Raw genomic sequence first — 18,916 nt, forward strand, 5'->3', positions numbered from 1 at the left:
AAGAGAGCACAGCTGACAGTAATGGACTTATAAGGAGAGTGAGAAACAGACAGGAAGTCTGGGAGTTGAGAAGTTCAGGGGAGGAGGTGAGAAGGGCTGTGGTGCTAGAGTGGACTTTGAACTGTGTAACAGGTCCTAGTAATACTGAGGGAGCCTGGAGCCCAGCATGCACTTTGATATTCTAATAACCACCATGGACAGCCATTTGTCCCTTCTGACAGTGATGGGGAAATGGCTCCTTTTGGCAAAGGGAAACCTGCTTCACAAATGCCTGAGGAATGCTGGCTTTTGTCTAACTGCCAGAATTGGGGGGATGAAGTTCCCTTTGGACCTGACAGGGACACATGGCAGAGGAGTCCAGGCTCATGAGCTTAAGGCAGTTGTCTGTATCCCATCCATGCTCAAGAAGCAGGGCTGGAGAGACACGCAGGCTGCTGCTCAGGTCCCCCATTTCCATTTATAAAATCCATAATCCCAGCCAGGGAGTGGCCTCACTCACAGTGGTCCCCTTCAGTTAACTAATCAACACGATCCCTACATGACCCCCTACATGGTCCCCTACATGGTCCCCTACATGCACGCTCAGAGGGCCGTCTCCCAGGTGGTTCCAGATCTTGACAAGTTCACAGTTAACTCTCACAGTTCCACCCTCTGTCAACTAAACACCCAAACATTACCTTTAAGTCATAACCTTCCTCTCCTTGTCCACATAGTCTCATGACCATGTTATAACATCAAGTGCACCCAGTCCAGCTTTAAAGTCCCCGTAGTTTTCAACAATTCCAACACTTTAAAATTACAGTCACTGACATGTGGATGCTAGAGAGATAGCTCAGCAGGTAAGAGCACTGACTGTTCTTCCAGAGGACCCTGGTTCATTTCCCAGCACCCACATGTCTGCTTACAACTATCTGTAACTACATGATCTGACACCTTCACAGACATATATTCAGGCAAAGCACCAATGCACGTAAAATAAAAAGGTTTTAAAAATTACAGTTGCTTGGCTGTGGTCTTGTATAAAGTAAAAAGATAAGTTATATCCTTCGATTCTAAAGGGATGAATGCTCAGCCCAGATGTTTAATTCCCAGAGACCAAAGGCTAAAGTTGAGAGACAGGAAAGATGCAGAGTGCCAAAGCCCTGCTTGCTTCTCCAGTTCTGATTGGCTCCTGCAGCAGGGGTCTGCCTCCCCCCTGAGAAGAGCATCCATCTAAACACCTTCCTAGAGCAGATCCCTTCCAGGTGGCCAGACAGGTGTTCCAGACCACAGTTTTCTCCCAGGACATTGACACAGCAGCCAAGTTTATTGGTGGTGGCTGGACCAGGGACAGACCTGCATTGAACAGTATTGGGCAGCTTTATACTGCCAAACAACTGGGGGACCCCATCTCTCAAACAATAGCTCTTCTATTCCATTTTGGGCTTTGCCCTGCCTGAGGCCATGGGGCTCTTATGTTTGCTGATCACCCTTGTCCACTTTTCCTTGGGAGCCTTCCTGGGGTCACCCAGTCATCCCTGCTGCTTCAACTCCATGTCAGTCCTGGTACTAGAATTAACTAGTGTAGTCACTATGGCAGTCAGCATGGAGATTCTTGAAAAAGTGGGAAAAAGAACCCTGGCCCAGCTGTACCACTCTTGGAGTTTAGCTGGAGGACTCGAAGTCAATATACCATAGAGGGACCGAGGGGCTTGCTCTTTGTTTTTCTGTTGTGTTAACTTTTTTTTTTTTAATTAAAAAAAATTTCCCTTCACCACTCCCACTTAACAATTTGTTTTTACTACATTAAGAAATGTGTGGCTGGGTGATGGTGGCATGCCTTTAATCCCAGCACTCGGGAGGCAGAGGCAGGCAGATTTCTGAGTTCAAGGCCAGCCTGGTCTACAGAGTGAGTTCCAGGACAGCCAGGACTACACAGAGAAACCCTGTCTCGAAAAAAAAAAAAAAGACTATATATATATGTATATATATATTCTTTTTCATATATATATATCTTTTTCATATATATATATAAAAGTTTCATAATGAAACTCATTATGTTAGTTTAAATATCTAAACAAATAAATATTGACAGTAAAAGAAGAGAAAACACAAAGCAAGAAGTTCTAGAACTAGGAACTTGAAGCGTGACCAGTTGGGGGTGGGGTGACTAAAAGGAAAATAGTCGAATATAGAATCATAGTGAAGATTTGTCATATATCTCACTCAGTAACTTATAAAAGCAAACCAAAAAATTAAGTATATAGACTTAAATACACAAGCTAAGGGCCTTTACTTACTTGAAACAACAGAATATTAATAATTATAGTCAATAATTACTTTTAAATATACATGGAACACTTATTAAAAGAAATCTTTTTAAATTTTAAATTATGTGTATGTGTACTTGTTTAGAAGAGGATGTCATACGACCTGGAACTATAGTTACAGGCAATTGTGAACCACTTTATGTGCATGCTGGGATTCAGGTATGTGCCATCATGCCCAGTTTATGAGGTCTGGGACTTCCTGCCTGCTAAACTTGCCCTCTACCGACTGAAATTAATCTCTAGACCAGAGTCATTTGTAATGCATCAATAATTATGCATATGTGATTGATTTATGTAAATATTCTTAGTTGGGCTGGAAAGATGGCTCAGTGATTAAGGACACACAGCACTGCTCTTTCAGAGGACTCACATTCAGTTCCCAACATCCACACAAAGTAGTTCACAATTGCCTATAACTATAGCTCCAGGTTGTATGACATCCTCTTGTAGACTACATAGCAAGCTTGAGGCCATCCTGAGCTATGTAATACCCTACTTCAAGGCCATCAAGGTTGGCCTTGGATACAAGAGACCTTTCAAACCAATAAACAACCAACCAAAATAACTCACTGTTAAGATAAGGAACTTGTCTGGGGTGGCAGCACACGCCTTTAATCCCAGCATTTGGGAGGTGGATTCCTTAAATTCAAGGCCATTTTGGTCTACAGGGTGAGTTCCAGGACCATAGCCAGGAGTACACAGAGAAACCCTGTTTTAAAACCAAAACCTGGGTCTGGAGGCAGAAACAGGAAGATCAAGCATCCAAATCCAAGTGCTGGAGAGATGGCTCAGGGGCAAAGAGCACCCATTGCTCTTGCACGGTCAGTTTGTCAGCACCCATATTGGGCAGATCATATTTACCTTTAATTCTAGCTTCAGCTTCAGAGGATCCAATATCTTCTTCTGCCCCAATACCCTCATGTAGTCACCCAAACTCACATAAATAAAAATAAATCTTTTATATTTAAAAAAAACAAAACAAACTAAATCCAAAACCAACTAACCAAAAAAAAAAAAAAAAAAAAAAAAAAGACATGGAAGTTAAAATAGCAATCTCTTACTGTCTCTTCAGGTTCTTTGGGTCACCTAGACACAGCTCACAGACTGATTCTTAAGTGTTTCTCATGTAAGTTTGGTCAGCAAGAGCTAAGATTAGGGTCATGTAAAGGGCTTTTCTTCTCTTGTCCCATAAAGTGCAGGATTACATTGCAGAGGAGCATGTAGCTGAGGAGATAGCATGACCATCTTTGGGGAAATATGATGGGTTATAATGGGTACATTGCATCATAAACCAGCACATTTCAAAGAATTTAAGTTGTTCAAATTATGTTCTGACTTCAGGGCAGTTAAGCCAGAAATCAAACAAAACAACAACAACTAGTAACTAGAAAACCCACTGTGCAGGCTAGTTTTATGCCAGAGTCATCTGAGAGAAAGTAGCCTCAACTGAGAAAATGCTACCAGAAAGAAGATGGGGCTGTGAGCAAGCCGGTAGAGCATTTTCTTACTTAGTGATTGATTGGGGCGGGGATGGGGTGGGGGCAGCCCATTGTTGATTGTGACATCCCTCAGCTGGTGGTCCTGAAGTGTATAAAACAGGCTGAACAAGCCAAGAGCTGGCAGCCAATAGCACCCCTCCATGGTCTCTGCATTAGCTCCTGTCTCCACATGTCCCCTCCCCCCACAATGGCTGCCCTCAATGGACTGTGACAACTCAGGATATATAAACCAAATGAACCCTTTCCTCCCCCAGCTGCTTTTAGTCAATAGGAACCCCAACTAAGATACTTGCATATTTGAATATGAAGAAATGTTCTTCTAGGGGCTGGAGAGATGGTTCAGTGGTTAATAACACTGGCTGCTCTTCCAGAGGACCTGGGTTTGACTACCAGCATGCACAAGACAGCTCATAATTGTCTGCAACTTTTGTTCCAGGGGACCTGACAGCTTCTTCTGGTATCCTTGGGCACTGGGCACAGATGTGGTACACAGACCAAAACAATAGTACACATAAAATTAATTAAAAAAGAAATATATTCTAAAGAGCCCGTGTATTTAAAAAATGTAAAAAAAATTACATGTCTTAATGAAATATCAATAAACAAAATTATAGCCTGTAGCTAAAGCCAGACTATGAAATATGATCCTAAACTTATAACATAGACATAAGTTGTTGCATTTCATACAAAGAAAGAGAAACCAGGAATATATTTGGTAGAGGCGCGGTATGATGGGGGAGTGGGGAGTGTGCCTTGGAGGACCCATGCTGAGGCTTCACTTTCCTCTGAGGTACCAGCCAGGAGTGCAGTATAGAATGGAGTTTATTTAGGGCATGGAGAGGGGAGTTGAGGGGGTAGTAGAGACAGAAAAAGACAGGGGGGGGTGGGAAGCTGGGTGTGGTGGTGCACGCCTTTAATCCCAGCACACTGGAGCAGAGGCAGGCGAATTTCTGAGCTCGAGGCCAGCCTGGTCTACAAAGTGAGTTCCAGGACAGCCAGGGCTACACAGAGAAACCCTGTCTCGAAAAACAAAAAACAAACAAACAAACAAAAAATACAAAACAAAAAGACAGGGAGGGGGAGGGATGGCGGGAGAGAGGGAGAGAGGGGGAGAGAGAGGAGGAAGAGGAGGAGGAGGAGGAGGGAGAAAAGAGAGAAACTGGCCATGAGCATGTGTGTGTGGGGGAGGGAAATGGGGAGAGAAGGGACTGAGAGGGAAGAGAGTAAGAGCAGGAGAGTAAGAGAGTGAAGAGGGGGCAAACAGTTCCTTTTATACTGAGCCAGGCATACCTGGCAGTTACCAGGTAACTGTGGGGCAGAGCCTAGAAGAAATACTTACATAAAGAAAAGCTGAAAATCAATTGCCTAAGAATCTTTCTCAAACGTTAGGGCAGTGGGTGGGGAGACAAAAGGTACAGGGATGGTGAGGGGCTGTGGCTAGGAGGGTAGAGTGCTCATGCAGCATGCAAGAGGTCCTGGTTCAATTTCCAGCCTTGCACACAACTGTAGGAGGAAACAGGAGGATCAGGCCCTCAAGATGTCTTACTGTCCCTCAGTTCACAAGAGGGATAACAGAATGGAGTTTAAGTAAACTTAAACTTTAAGTAAACCCAGGTGTCTAGAGATGGGCAATCTTAATGGTTGGCTCCAGTGGCTCAAGAACTGTCTAGGAGTTCAGTAAAGATCACTTAGTAAAGGGAGGTACATAGAGAATTAACTCGGGATACCTGTCCCCAGTGTGGGCAGCACGGTCCAACAGGCCAGAGTGGAATCAAAGGGAAGAGGGTGCCATTGCTGATGATGGGAATCTTGAGGTGTCTTTGAGAATAATGAAGCCATTTTTGGCTCTTAGCTGCCAAAGCCACTTCAGGTTCTTGTCTCATTAAAGAATGAAATTCACAGGCTACAGATGGTGAGCTTTAGAGATAAATTTATTATAGATTCATAGATGAGAGCTTGAGGAAGGGAAGAAAGAGGGGGACAGAGACACAGAGAGAAACAGATAGACAGACAGAGACACAGCAACACAGACACAGAGAGACAGACAAAGAGACAGAGAGGCAGAGAGAGACAGAGGCAGAGACACACACAAACACACACACAGACAGAGACAATACAGAGACAATTCTTGGGATGAGAATTGTGAACAAGAACTCCTGGGGGTGGTGGATATGTCTACTAAGGCTGATTGATCAGAACTGTGGAGAGCTTTTGGGGTCGCTTGGCAGGAGTCTGAAATTGGTCCAGGACAAGGAAGTGGTTTTCAGGCAGGAATTTGACATTGTGCCACCACAAGGAAGTAAACTCAGGCAGGAATCTAATTTTAGGCTAAAACAAAGCAGTAGGCTTCAGGCAAGAATGTGACTTTGGACAAGAACTGGGAAGTAGGCTGAGATATCTTGGTCATCCTGATAAGCCCTTAGAAACGGTGATCACAGGACTTTGTTTATAGCCTTGCTTGTTCCTTGACTATTTGTGTTTATTGTACTCTTGACCTTATTACTTGCATGTAATTAAAATGGTATAAAACCAGATTGGGAAAAAATAAACCCGCCCCAGCCTCAGAATTGGCTGGGGTCATGCTACAATGTCTGATTGTCTTTTTTCTTTTTAGTCCTCACTTCTGTGCTGGAGAACCTGTTGACTGACTGAGCTGGCTCAGTCACAGAACTTTAGTGATGGAGAGGTTGGAATGTTGCAAGTCTAGAGCCATATTTTCTTGGGGGTATCCTTAGCTTCCATGATAGCTGTGTATTGCCCTTCTCTGTTCATGGCGTGTAGATGTGTGTGTGTGTGTGTGTGTGTGTGTGTGTGTGTGTGTGTGGTCATTATGTGAATCCTTTGGAATGCATGAGCAGACCCCAGTGTCCACCAACCAAAGGTCTAAGAATGCTATCAGCATTTGAGGCCTACATGTTCTGTGCTTCTCTGCAACCTGTATGCTCAAAACTTGCCAGTGCACAGGGAAGGCATGTTGTTTTGTGACTTTCTTCTATTACTATAGAAAAGTTCATGAAACTGAGGCTTCTTTGTTCTGTGCTCCTGAGCCCAGGCTACTCATAGTTAGCTCTAGAATAAACCACCATGTTCATTCTCCCGAGGCAAGAGCTGTTTCTCTCATCAGCCACGTTTGCCCTGTGTGGTCAGTGTCACACCATTTTGTTCAGCTCCTCTATGTTGGTTGAACTGTGACAATTCCGTGCCTACTGTTTCTAGAACTTAAGTGACTTGTTTCTGTGGGTTCTTGCCCACCCTACCCTGATAACCTTCAGTAACGGCTGCTCAAGGAAGATCTTTAGCCATCACTTGACATTCTGTAACTGACTGCTAATAGTTATCCCCAGCCACAGCCAAATACTGGCCAAAGGGGGAAACTTTTCAACCTATTCCCCTGCCCTCTTCCTCTAAAACATGTACTAAGTGGACTGAATTCTCCGCAGAGCCCCCAACACGCTGCCATCTGTCGGTGGCAGTAATATCTTTTCAAATAAACTACTTATTTTTTTTTCCAGATTTAGTGTAATATTTTACAACAGCAGAAAACAAACCCAAGTATTAAACACTAACAACACACTACAACCCAGGGAAGAGGACATGCATGCAGAGGCTACAGGTATAAGCTAAGTCTTTACAGTTGACTGCTGAACTGGCTATGACGCCCGTTGTGCTGGTGACAGGACTAGCAACTATTGTTATCTGGAGACGTCATCCTCCTGCCCCAGGACCTACTTGCAGCACAACACATAGGATGCTTTTTTATCTTCACAAAAGAATAAGAGTTCACTCTCAGTGATCAGTCATCACAGCGAGCAGAGGTGGCCTCGCTGGCTTTTTTCAAACTGCTTGTACTTAAGCATCAACTAACTTACACTATCCCTTAAGTTCTGGATGAGAAAGGCACCTTCAAAGGCAGAGATGTAGATTTCCATCAGTCTCAGCGTCAGCTGCAGCTCTGCTGATCACACCACAAGAGTGAGTGACGCCAGCAGCTAGCTCAAACTTTAGAGATCTGTCCTTTATCCTTCGAGGCTCTTAGTCAAGATCTTGTTCTTATGAACACACTTGGGGCACAGCATGTTGTCCTCCAGGTGTGGGGGTGGAAATGTGCAGGCTGGAAGCAGGAAGAGGGCAATGGCTTTTCCTTTCTTATCGGGTACCCAGGCTTGTCCAGCGTGGAACTGCAGCCGAACCCAACCACGCGAGTTCCCAGGAAGGCTGGTCCCATGAACCACACACCACATTTCCCCTTTGACTTCTGATGAGGACGAAGCATCGGCTGGCACTGCCTCGTACTTCTTAGCATTGGATGCAATTCTGGCCCAAGATGCTAACACGGCCTCAGTGGCAGGTGTAGTCACTACGGTGGTGCTGACTTCCTCATAGAGCATAGGAGGGTCAATGAGGGCAGGTATCTGCTCCTCTGGCACAGGAACCATTTCCAGAGGAACTGTCACCTCAGACTCCTCCCCCGGTTCAGTCTTCATTTTTTTGTGAGCTGTCTTCAACCTGGCGTCTTTGGCCGAGTCAGGGACGTTCCTCAACTCCAGCTTCCTACGAGTCTGTCCTGGCGTCTCAATGTCTTGTGGTTTTCCCTCCTTTGGTTTACAACCATTATTTGTCTCCGACTTCTTTTGTTTTTTTCCCGTTGCTTTAGCCTTTGCAGGAGCCGTGCTTGGTTGACTAGACATCTGCAATTCCACTTTTTCCTTCGGCTCTTCTGTGCTCCACTTCTTGTCTCCAGCAGTCTCCATCTTGAGAATAGATGAATCCCAATAAACTACTTATAAAAGGTCAATATGGGGGTTGGAGAGACGGCTCAGCAGCTAAGAGCATTTGTTGTTCTTGAAGAGAACCTGAGTTCAATTCCCAGCATTCACACCCAAACACAACCAAAGAAACAAAGTAACGGCATACACATTTGGAAATTCAATAAATACATTATTATAATGGACTTGAACTCAGAAATCTGCCTCCCAAGTGCTGGGATTAAAAGCTTGCACCGGGGCTGGCGAGATGGCTCAGTGGGTAAGAGCACCCGACTGCTCTTCCGAAGGTCCAGAGTTCAAATCCCAGCAACCACATGGTGGCTCACAACCATCCCCAACAAGATCTGACTCCCTCTTCTAGAGTGTCTGAAGACAGCTACAGTGTACTTACATATAATCAATAAATAAATCTTTAAAAAAAAAAAAAAAAAAAGCTTGCACCACCACTGCCCAGCTAATTTAATATTTCTTATCAAAGCTTGTGTGGCTTCTGGTAAATAGAAGACTGATAGTCTTAAATATTAAAATTAAAAATAAAGATAGCTAAATATATTGGACATGTTTGTGATCCCATCACTAGGGATGGAGACTAGGTAGAGGGGATGATAGTCAAGTTATGTGCATGCCTCTGCAACCACTACCACCACACTAGTAAAGAGCCAAGGGAAGCAAGAAGGTAGTTCATTTGAACACGACTTAGGAGCTAGTGTTTGGTCAGACTTTGGGAATCTGACCCCAAGCAGTTTTTACAGATTGACAAGCTTACAGCAAGATCCCAGGGAGGGGCCCTTGTGGTCTGGGGCACACAGCACCAAGGCCACAAGGTTGTTACCACATTTGCTCCCAGCCTTTTGGACAGATAACAGGTCTTATACATCTAGGAACTCCCAGAAATAGACTGGATAATGCTTTATTAACTTTGGATTTTTTCAGTGCCAATGAGGCAGGAACAACAGCTGCTGGGGGACACTGGATTATAGAAAACAAACAAACGACTGAGTTAACCAACCTGTATACTTTCTTCTCTTTCTTTTTTTAAAAAAGATTTATTTATTATTATAAATAAGTACACGGTGGCAGCTGTCTTTAGACACACCAGAAGAGGGCATCAGATCTCACTATGGGTGGTTGTGAGCCACCATGTGGTTGCTGGGATTTGAACTCATGACCTCTGGAAGAACAGTCAATACTCTTACCTGCTGAGCCATCTCACCAGCCCCCTGTATACTTTCAAGATGCTTTAACACCTGAATATGTGGTGGTGATGTTCAGTTTTTGAGGTAATATGGATGTGGCTTCCCTGTCATTTCTAGGCAACATAATCTTTATTGCAGACTGCCTCCATCCTCTGGCTTTTCCAGACCCCCCTTCCACTGTTCTTTGAGTGTACGATGTGGGGGGGCTGTGTTATAGCTGTATCCATGGGGGTTGGGTGTCATGCGATTAGTTCTCAGCATTTTGACCAACTGTGGCTTTCTCTATTGGTCTCCAAAGCCTTTCATGAAGGTGCTGACTTCTATGTGGGGAGTGAAAGAACCTAGTGGGGAAACCCCCACTCAACTCCTGATTCAGCATGCACCCAAGAATCACGAACAGACCCTCTTGATGTAAATACAAGAGGTAGTTTAATGGCAGAGCTCTGGATCGAAACTTATCTCACGCAGGAGACAGTGGATTCGACCACAAGGCTTGGAAGCTAGGGGTTTTTATAGAAAAGGGGCTGGGGCTGGGGCTGGGGCTGGGGGAGGAATTGGCGAGGTTTCACATGATTGGTCCATTTAAACTTGTTCGTGAAACCTAGTTTCCCCACTAGGTTCTTTCACTCCCCACATAGAAGTCAGCACCTTCATGAAAGGCTTGGAGACCAATCAGCAGACTGTACATACAGATAACATTTAACTTAGGTCTGAAGGGCAGGAGATAGGGAGGCACTGTCATTCTCTTTATCTTATGGCCAAGCAGCTTCAGGAATGTCTTAAGGACGGGCCTGCCCGGGCATGTCCTGGCCTGTTCTGCTATGTTCTCAACCCCAGGTTTCAAAGCTCAAAACAACTCTTTGGGCTATTTGACATAAATTACATGAATCACAGGTCTCAAGTTTTATTTTCTTTCAGGGCGGATGTAAAGCCCACCCCCATCCCCAGAGGCTCATGGGTAAGAGATCATCTTGAGTCTCATTAGAAAGACTTTGGATTTGAACTTTTTTTGGTTTTGTTTTTCAAGACAGGGTTTCTCTGTGTAGCCCTGGCTGTCCTGGAACTCACTCTGTAGACCAGGCTGGCCTCGAACTCAGAAATCCACCTGCCTCTGCCTCCCGAGTGCTGGGATTAAAGGCATGTGCCACCACGCCTGGCTCGGATTTGAACTTTTGAGCAATGCCAAAGTTGCTGAGGCTTTGAGGAAGGCATTAGCGTGTTTTGTATTGTATATAAGATACTCATAGGAAGTTAGGCAGAGTTATGATATTCGTTTGTCATCATGTGGATATTATGTAGGGTACTAGGAGAAACAATTAGATAGCAGGTTGATGCCTTAAGAACAAGGCATAGATGCCTTCCATTTGCTCATTTGCTACAAAAATTTTATGGTTTAAAAGTATACAAGTAGATCATTTTGCTGTTTTAGAAGTCGGAAGTCTGAAATTTGTTTCATGGACCAAAATCAGAGTAGAAGACTGAGCTTCCTCGGAGTCTCCAGGGGGACCTGCCCTGCAACACATCGTATACAGAGCTATACTCTTTGAGGGAATTCTCCTTCATTTGAAAGCCAGCAGCATAGCATCTTGTTCTAGTCCTCAGATTGGTGTTTTTCTCTGTGGTAAAGTCTCTGCTACTTTTCTGTTCTAAGGACACTTTAGGGTCTACCCAGATAATCCAGGATAAACCCCCCACCTTAATCAAACCTGAAAAGGCCTTTTCTTCAAATAAGGAAAGATTCACAAATTCCAGAGATTAATGCTTGGATATCTTGGGGTGGGGTGCATTCTTCAGCCTGCCCTCCTCTGTACAATGCCTTTTTTCCTCCAGTACAAGAGATATATTGTGAACTTCCTGTTGTGGTTTGTCAGTTGCTTTAATTGCCAAAGCTGGAGAGAATGAAAATAATTAAGTGAAACTAACACTTGACTAAATTGAATGAAACATACATCCCTATTTTGCCAGCTCATGCTACGGTGAGAAGGATAAATAGAAAGGGAGGTTTAGTTTCACCTTCTAAAGGCCACCTACGACTCTCCTCTTTCTTCCCTTCCTTTCCTGAGAAGAGACTGGACACTATGTCTATTTAGCAAAACAATGCGAGTAGGTTCTCTGCTAGGACTTTAAACTTCCATCCCTGCCCTTCTGACCAGATTTATAGTAACAGGCCTGAATTTCCTTTTGTGGAACAAGCCTCAGATCCAATAGAAAAATGATTGGTTGTAGGCTGGAGAGATGGCTCAGAGGATAAGAGCACCGACTGCTCTTCCAGATGTACTGAGTTCAATTCCCCCAACCACATGGTGGCTCACAACCATCTGTAATGGGACCCAATGCCCTCTTCTGGTGTGTCTGAAGACAGCTATAGTGTATTTATATACATAAAACAAATAAATCTTACCCCCACAACATTCATGCCATACCATCTAGTTCTGGTGGGCAAGCAAGAACAATTCCAAGAATTGGGAAACATCTGAGGCCTCCCTGACAACCACAGTCACTGAGATGTTTTTGTAATAACTGTGACTTAGGGGAATGGCATTATCTGCCTATGTAAGGTACCTCGATTCAAGCTCCTTTCCCTCCCTCCCTCCCTCCCTCCTTCCCTCCCTCCCTCCCTCCCTCCCTCCCTCCCTCCCTCCCTCCCTTCCTTTCTTCCTTTTTTTTTTTTTTTCCTGAGGCAGGGTTTCTTTGTGTAGCCATGCCTGTCTGGAACTTGCTCTGTAGACCAACCAGACTAGCCTTAAACACGTGGCTATCTGCTTGCCTCTGCCTCACAAGTGTTGAGATTAAAGGCATGCACCACGGCTAGGGCTTCAAATCCTTTTTTTTTTTTTTTTTTTTTTTTGAGACAGGGTTTCTCTGTGTAGCCCTGGCTGTCCTGGCACTCACTCTGTAGACCAGGCTGGCCCCCAACTCAGAAATCTGCCTGCCTCTGCCTCCCGAGTCTGGGATTAAAGGCGTGCGCCACCACGCCCGGCTTCAAATCCTTTTTAAAACATGTGTTTTAGTTAGCTTACAAAGCAGTGGATTTCCATAAGACTTTCATATATGCTTATGTTTGTTACCCTTCCTCCTATTTCCTTCTCTCCCCACCTCCCCTCCCCATCTCTGCTTAACTCTTCCCACCACCAGCCCTATGTTCCTCCCACCTTTTCCCCATGATCATGGCCCCATTACAGCGCCAACCTTTTCCGGCCTCAGTATTTCTTCACCTCTACGCCTTATGGCACGTGTTCACTATCTGCATCCCCTCTTAAGGCCTCATCCCTTCCCCACTTTAGGATGGCACTTCCCACAGTGGACTGGGGTCTCCTACATAAACTAGCCATTAAGAAAATGCCGCTTTTCCCCTGCCGCCGCCGACTTGCGCGGAGGCGGAAGCTCGGGTGCGTTTAAGATTCGGCGTCACCCGTGATTCACCGCCATGGCCGAGGAAGGCATAGCTGCTGGAGGTGTAATGGACGTCAACACTGCTCTACAAGAGGTGCTGAAGACCGCACTCATCCACGATGGCCTAGCACGTGGCATACGCAAAGCTGCCAAAGCCTTAGACAAGCGCCAAGCCCATCTGTGTGTGCTCGCATCCAACTGTGATGAGCCCATGTATGTCAAGCTGGTGGAGGCACTTTGTGCTGAGCACCAAATCAACCTGATCAAGGTTGATGACAACAAGAAACTAGGGGAATGGGTAGGCCTCTGTAAAATCGATCGAGAGGGGAAACCACGGAAGGTGGTTGGTTGCAGTTGCGTAGTGGTTAAGGACTATGGCAAAGAATCTCAGGCCAAGGATGTCATCGAGGAATACTTCAAGTGCAAGAAATAAATAAATTTTGGCTGATTAAAAAAAAAATGCCTCACAGACATGGCTACAGGCCAATCTGATCAGGGCGATTATTCAGTTGAGGTTCTGTCTTCCCAAGGTGACTTTGTGTATCAGGTTGATGGCTAAAAGTTTGTGTGGTGTTTGTGACAGGTGATATTTGTCTTTCTGGGCCTGGGTTATTTCACTTAGTATAATAATTTCCAGTTCCACCCATTTTCCTATAAATTTAATAATTTCCTTTTTTCTTTACAGATGATTTAAATTGCTTGGAGTAGGGGGGGGCTGGAATAATGACTCAGTATTTAAGAGTACCTATATAGTGGCTCAAAACAGTTTGTAATTCCAGTTTCAGGGAATCTTCTGGCCTCGGTAGGCACTAGGCAAGCATATGGTACACAGACAAACACACAGGCAAAACACCCCTCGGTATAAAATGAAATTTTAAGAACTCTTGTATCCATCTTTTCATTATGTATCCATCATCATCAGTTGGCTGACACATAGGCCAATTCCATTTCTCAGCTACTGTGAACAAACCATCAGTGAATGTGGTTGTACAAGCATGGCTGTAGCGAGGTATAGATGTCCAGGATAATGTAAGGAGAACATATGCCATTTCTGGTTTTTAGCTTCATAAATTGTGTGTGTGTGTGTGTGTGTGTGTGTGTGTGTGTGTGTGTGTGTGTGTGTGTTGGCATGGATGTACATGTCTGTCTGTATGCCTGCCATGTGTGCAGATGCCCACAGAGACCAGAAAAGGGTGTTGGATCTTCTAGAGCTAGACTTATAGGCAGTTATGAACTTGGGTCTCCTGGAAGCTCAGAAGGCCCCAGAAAGCCAATGCAATGCTGAGCAAAAAGAGTACCTGGTTTTGAGTTATACTGTAGAGCCAGCCATACAGTATGAACACAGAGCACAGAAGTGCCACAAAACAGGTATGTGGACCATAAGTATTCCATGCATGGCTATAACCACCCAAATCTTAATAATAATGCCAAAAAGAAACATTAGAAGTTCAAACTCTGAGGTAATATTCCCCCAGTAGAATATTAACTCTAAGATTCCTCATAGTTGCTGGATATTACCACCATGCAAACATTGTATTAACCAATAAAGAGCAGTGTCCTGTTTATTGTAGTAACGACAGTTGGAAGATAAAGAGCCGAGGGCAATTTAGAATATACTTAGGTAGTAGATAAGATTAGGAGTGGGAAGGAAGGTAGGAGGATGAGTGATAAGAATCAGGTTAACTCTGAAAAGGAAAAAAAAAAGAGATTAGTAAATTAGCTCGGAGGGACAGGCTGGGATACGGTTAGAGACCAATTTTAGAGATTTTAGAGATTGTTAAAGCTATGTAAGGTTATATTAAAGAAGTAAAAGGAGCTTGGTGGCTTAGCGCTCAGAGGTGAAGTCAGGAGAACAAGGAATTCAATGCCATTCTGGACAACCTATGATAGTTCAAGGGCATCCTGAGATACAAAAGGCCACGTCTCAGAAGGAGGATGAAGAGGAGGCTTCAGATGAAAGGAATGTAAAAGACACATCTTTGCTATCTTTGCTTCCCTGAGAGGTGTTCTTTTATGGTCCCTCCTGCTGACTCACGCTAGGCTGAGGGAGGCCTGACTGTCCCTGCTAGGTAGTGCCACTGCTGCTGATTGGTGTTTGCTCTCTCAGCTCTACCAAACTGGACTGCTGGTGTATCCGTGAAATGTTTTTGAGTGGATCAAGCTGCCGCTGCTAACCTGTCAACTGAACTGACGGTTTCCAGACAACACAGACAGGAGTTGCTCCAAAGAACCATTTCTAAACAGGTCCATTTCTCCTCCCCCTGGTGGGCAGTGGGTTACAAGGGAGGTTAAAACATTTAAGAATCATCATTAAAAATAAAGGTTGAAAAAAATTAAAGTTACAAAGTTCTGATATTTTTATTGTATACTGTAAAGAGCTGGGCTTTGCTTATTTGCCTTCGTATTTATTTCGAGCTTTGTTTATAGGAAAGTTGCAAGTGCGGTGTAAAGCACTTTATCTTCAGATTCACTGAGCATAACTTATCAATGTGACGTCCCACCAAAATCAGGAAGTTAACAATCACTTCTGTATAGTAACTATCTGTCAAGCCTCAGGTCCACTTCTGGTTTTACCGGTTGGCTGCCTTGAAGGTATCTGTTCCAACCATGAAAGCTGTCCATTTGCAGGCAGCACTGGGTCTACTTGTAATGTTTCTTTAGCTTCCTCCATTTTGAAACAGAGCCCCAGCATTTCCTTAACTTATGTGATATTGACAGATCTAAAGATTATAGAACAAAACTGTGAGATGTTCCTCAACTTGGGCATGTCAGGTGTTTGTTCATGCTTGCCTTCGTTTGTGTGCTGGGGGCCGGAGCATCTGTGGCGATTCTCTTTTCATCTCAGAACATCCTAATCTGGTGCACAGTTTCAATTTGATCACAGATATCAGCTTTGGCCTCTTTATTAAGGTACCATATATCAGATTTCCTCATTACAAGTGTGGTGTCTTGAATGAAATGCCCCTCATAATCCTGGGTCTCCAGCTGGATGTCTAGAGGTGTGGCCTTGTTGAAAGAAGTACATCACTACAGGGGTAGGCATTAATATTTAAAGCCTGGGGCCATTCCCATTGCACTGTCTGCTGCTTGGCTCTGTTAGTGAGTCTTCGACTTCATGCAGCCATGCCTTAGCTCTGCCATCATGGATGTTAATCCTCTGGAACTGTATGCCCACATTATAAGTTGCCTTGGTCATGGTGTTTTAACAGAGCAATACAAAAAACCACTAATACACAAAGTTAGTCTTTTTATGAAAATAATACATAATTTGTAGGAACGTGCTTATAGATTAAATTACTAATTATTTATTAAACTTTATGTCTGGTTAGGTTTTCTTTTTTTTTTTCTTTTTTTTTTTTCCGGTTTTTCGAGACAGACAGGGTTTCTCTGTGTAGTCCTGGCTATCCTGGAATTCACTTTGTAGACCAGGCTGGCCTCGAACTCAGAAATCCACCTGCCTCTGCCTCCCAAGTGCTGGGATTAAAGGCGTGTGCCACCACACCCAGCTTCTGGTTAGTCTTTATCTGTTTGGACTTGTTCCCTCTTGCTTTATTTGGCAGGTTATGATTTGTTAGTGTCATCATTAAACTGATGAGAATAGACCCTACACTTGATCTTAGCCAATAAATCAAAAGCAATTATCATTATTTAACATATTGCTCTCAAACATAGCATTGGTTTTTGTTGTTCTTATTTTTCTCCCTGGGAAATAAACCCAGGGCCTTGCTCATGCTGGGAAAGTGCTCTACCACTGAGCTATATCCTCAGCTTCATTACCAACTTATTTTTATTTGTTTTGAGACAGGGTTATGTAGCTCTGGATGCTCTGAAACTCACTATGTAGACTAGTCTTATCTTGAACTCACAGAAACCTGTGCTTCTGCCCCTGCCACCAACACTCCCACATCTACCTCACCCTTACTCTCATCTGGTCCCTGAAGATGGTCTTTGGCTATTTTGTAGGCTCTTCTTTCTTCCACCCTTCTAATTCCCTAACACCAGATAAGAGACAAAAAAAGGATAGAGCAGAGAGAGGAAAGGAAAGAGATCCCCAATAAAGACAGGGATCAGAAAGGGGGATGACATTATTGTTAGACTACTTCCAGCTGATTAGGGCCATCAAGTTCCTTGGGGCAAGTTTGATCTCCATCAGAATATCTAATTCCTTCTTTTTCTTTTTTTTTCAAAGATTTATTTATTATATATAAGTACACTGTAGCTGTCTTTGGATGCACCAGAAGAGGGTGTCAGATCTCATTACAGGTGGTTGTAAGCCACCATGTGGTTGCTGGGATTTGAACTCAGGACTGTGGTACATTTACACAATGGAGTTCTACACAGCTATTAAAAACAATGAATTTATGAAATTTTTAGACAAATGGATAGATCTGGAGGATATCATCCTAAGTGAGGTAACCTAATCACAAAATACACAAAATGATATGCACTCACTGATAAGTGGATATTAGCCCAGAAGCTCAGAATCCTTCTTAGAATGGGGAACAAAGTACCCATGGAAGGAGTTATAGAGACAAAGTTCAGAGCAGAGACTGAAGAAAGGACCATTCAGAGACTGCCCCACTTGGAGATCCATCCCATAAACAACCACCAAACCCAGACACTATGGCAGATGCCAACAAGAGCCTGCTGACAGGAGCCTGATATAGCTGTCTCCTGAGAGGCTCTGCCAGTGCCTGACAAATACAGAAGTGGATGCTCACAGTTATCCATTGGACGGAGCATAGGGTCCCCAATGAAGGAACAAGAGAAAGTACCCAAGGAGCTGAAGGGGTTTGCAGCTGCATAGGAGGAATATCAATATGAACTAACTAGTACCCCCCAGAGCTCCTTGGGACTAAACCACCAATCAAAGAAAACACATGGTAGCTGCATATGTAGCAGAGGATGGCCTAGTGGGTCATCAATGGGAGGAGAGGCCCTTGGTCCTGTGAAGGCTCTATGCCCCAGTATAGGGGAATGCCAGGTCCAGGAATGGGAGTGGGTGGATTGGAGAGCAGGGGTTGGGGGAGAGGATAGGGGATTTTTGGAGGGGAAACTAGGAAAGGGGATAACATTTGAAATGCAAATAAAGAAAATATCTAATTTTTTTTTAAAAGAAGAACTCAGGACCTTCAGAAGAGCAGTCAGTGCTCTTACCCGCTGAGCCATCTTGCCAGCCCTCTTTTTTTTCCTTTATTGAGCAATAATACTTAACAAACTGTAACCAACAACAAACAACACCAACCAACAACTCACACTGCCCCTTGGGACCCTCTGAAAAGTCCCCAGAATTCCAAATGCTACACAAGCACAGAAACTACCTGCAGCTGGCAAAATCATGCCCCTGCTAGAGCATGAGGCAAATCATAGTCAGTTGCTGTGGACAGTCTGAAGCAGCCCCATATCCCACACCTGGGATTAAAACAAAAACATATTCTTATAGTATTTCTTTGTTTTTAAAAGAAAGCAAAATTTCAGAATTCTCACTACAGGTTCCCTTTGCTGGCCTGCCTCTGTGTCCCTAAGCTTTGTGATATAACATGTAGCGTGTTCTGAGACAAGGTCTGTTTGCTTTTTGGCATTCTTGGTGATAAATTTGTCTTTCCCTTCTTCTTTCTCCTTGTAGCACATGTGTACACCCTCTGTTCTCTTCCTTTACTAGTTTATAAATAAAGTAAGTCTTTTCTAGAACAGATAGTTATAGATATGAAGAGGAAATGGCTGAATTTTAGGCTAACTGAACTTTCTCTATT

At 44.0% G+C, this 18,916-nt stretch overlaps 3 pseudogenes; 2 read left to right on the forward strand and 1 right to left on the reverse strand.

Moving 5' to 3' along the window:
- Positions 1-1,124: 1,124 nt before the first annotated feature.
- Positions 1,125-3,399, forward strand: Gm14050 (annotated as a pseudogene).
- Positions 3,400-7,424: 4,025 nt separating this feature from the next.
- On the reverse strand, positions 7,425-8,578 carry Gm14058 (predicted gene 14058; annotated as a pseudogene).
- On the forward strand, positions 13,118-13,623 carry Rps12-ps10 (annotated as a pseudogene).
- Positions 13,624-18,916: the final 5,293 nt, after the last annotated feature.

This window comes from Mus musculus, chromosome 2 (genome assembly GCF_000001635.26).
Source record: "Mus musculus strain C57BL/6J chromosome 2, GRCm38.p6 C57BL/6J".
NCBI lineage: Eukaryota > Metazoa > Chordata > Mammalia > Rodentia > Muridae > Mus > Mus musculus.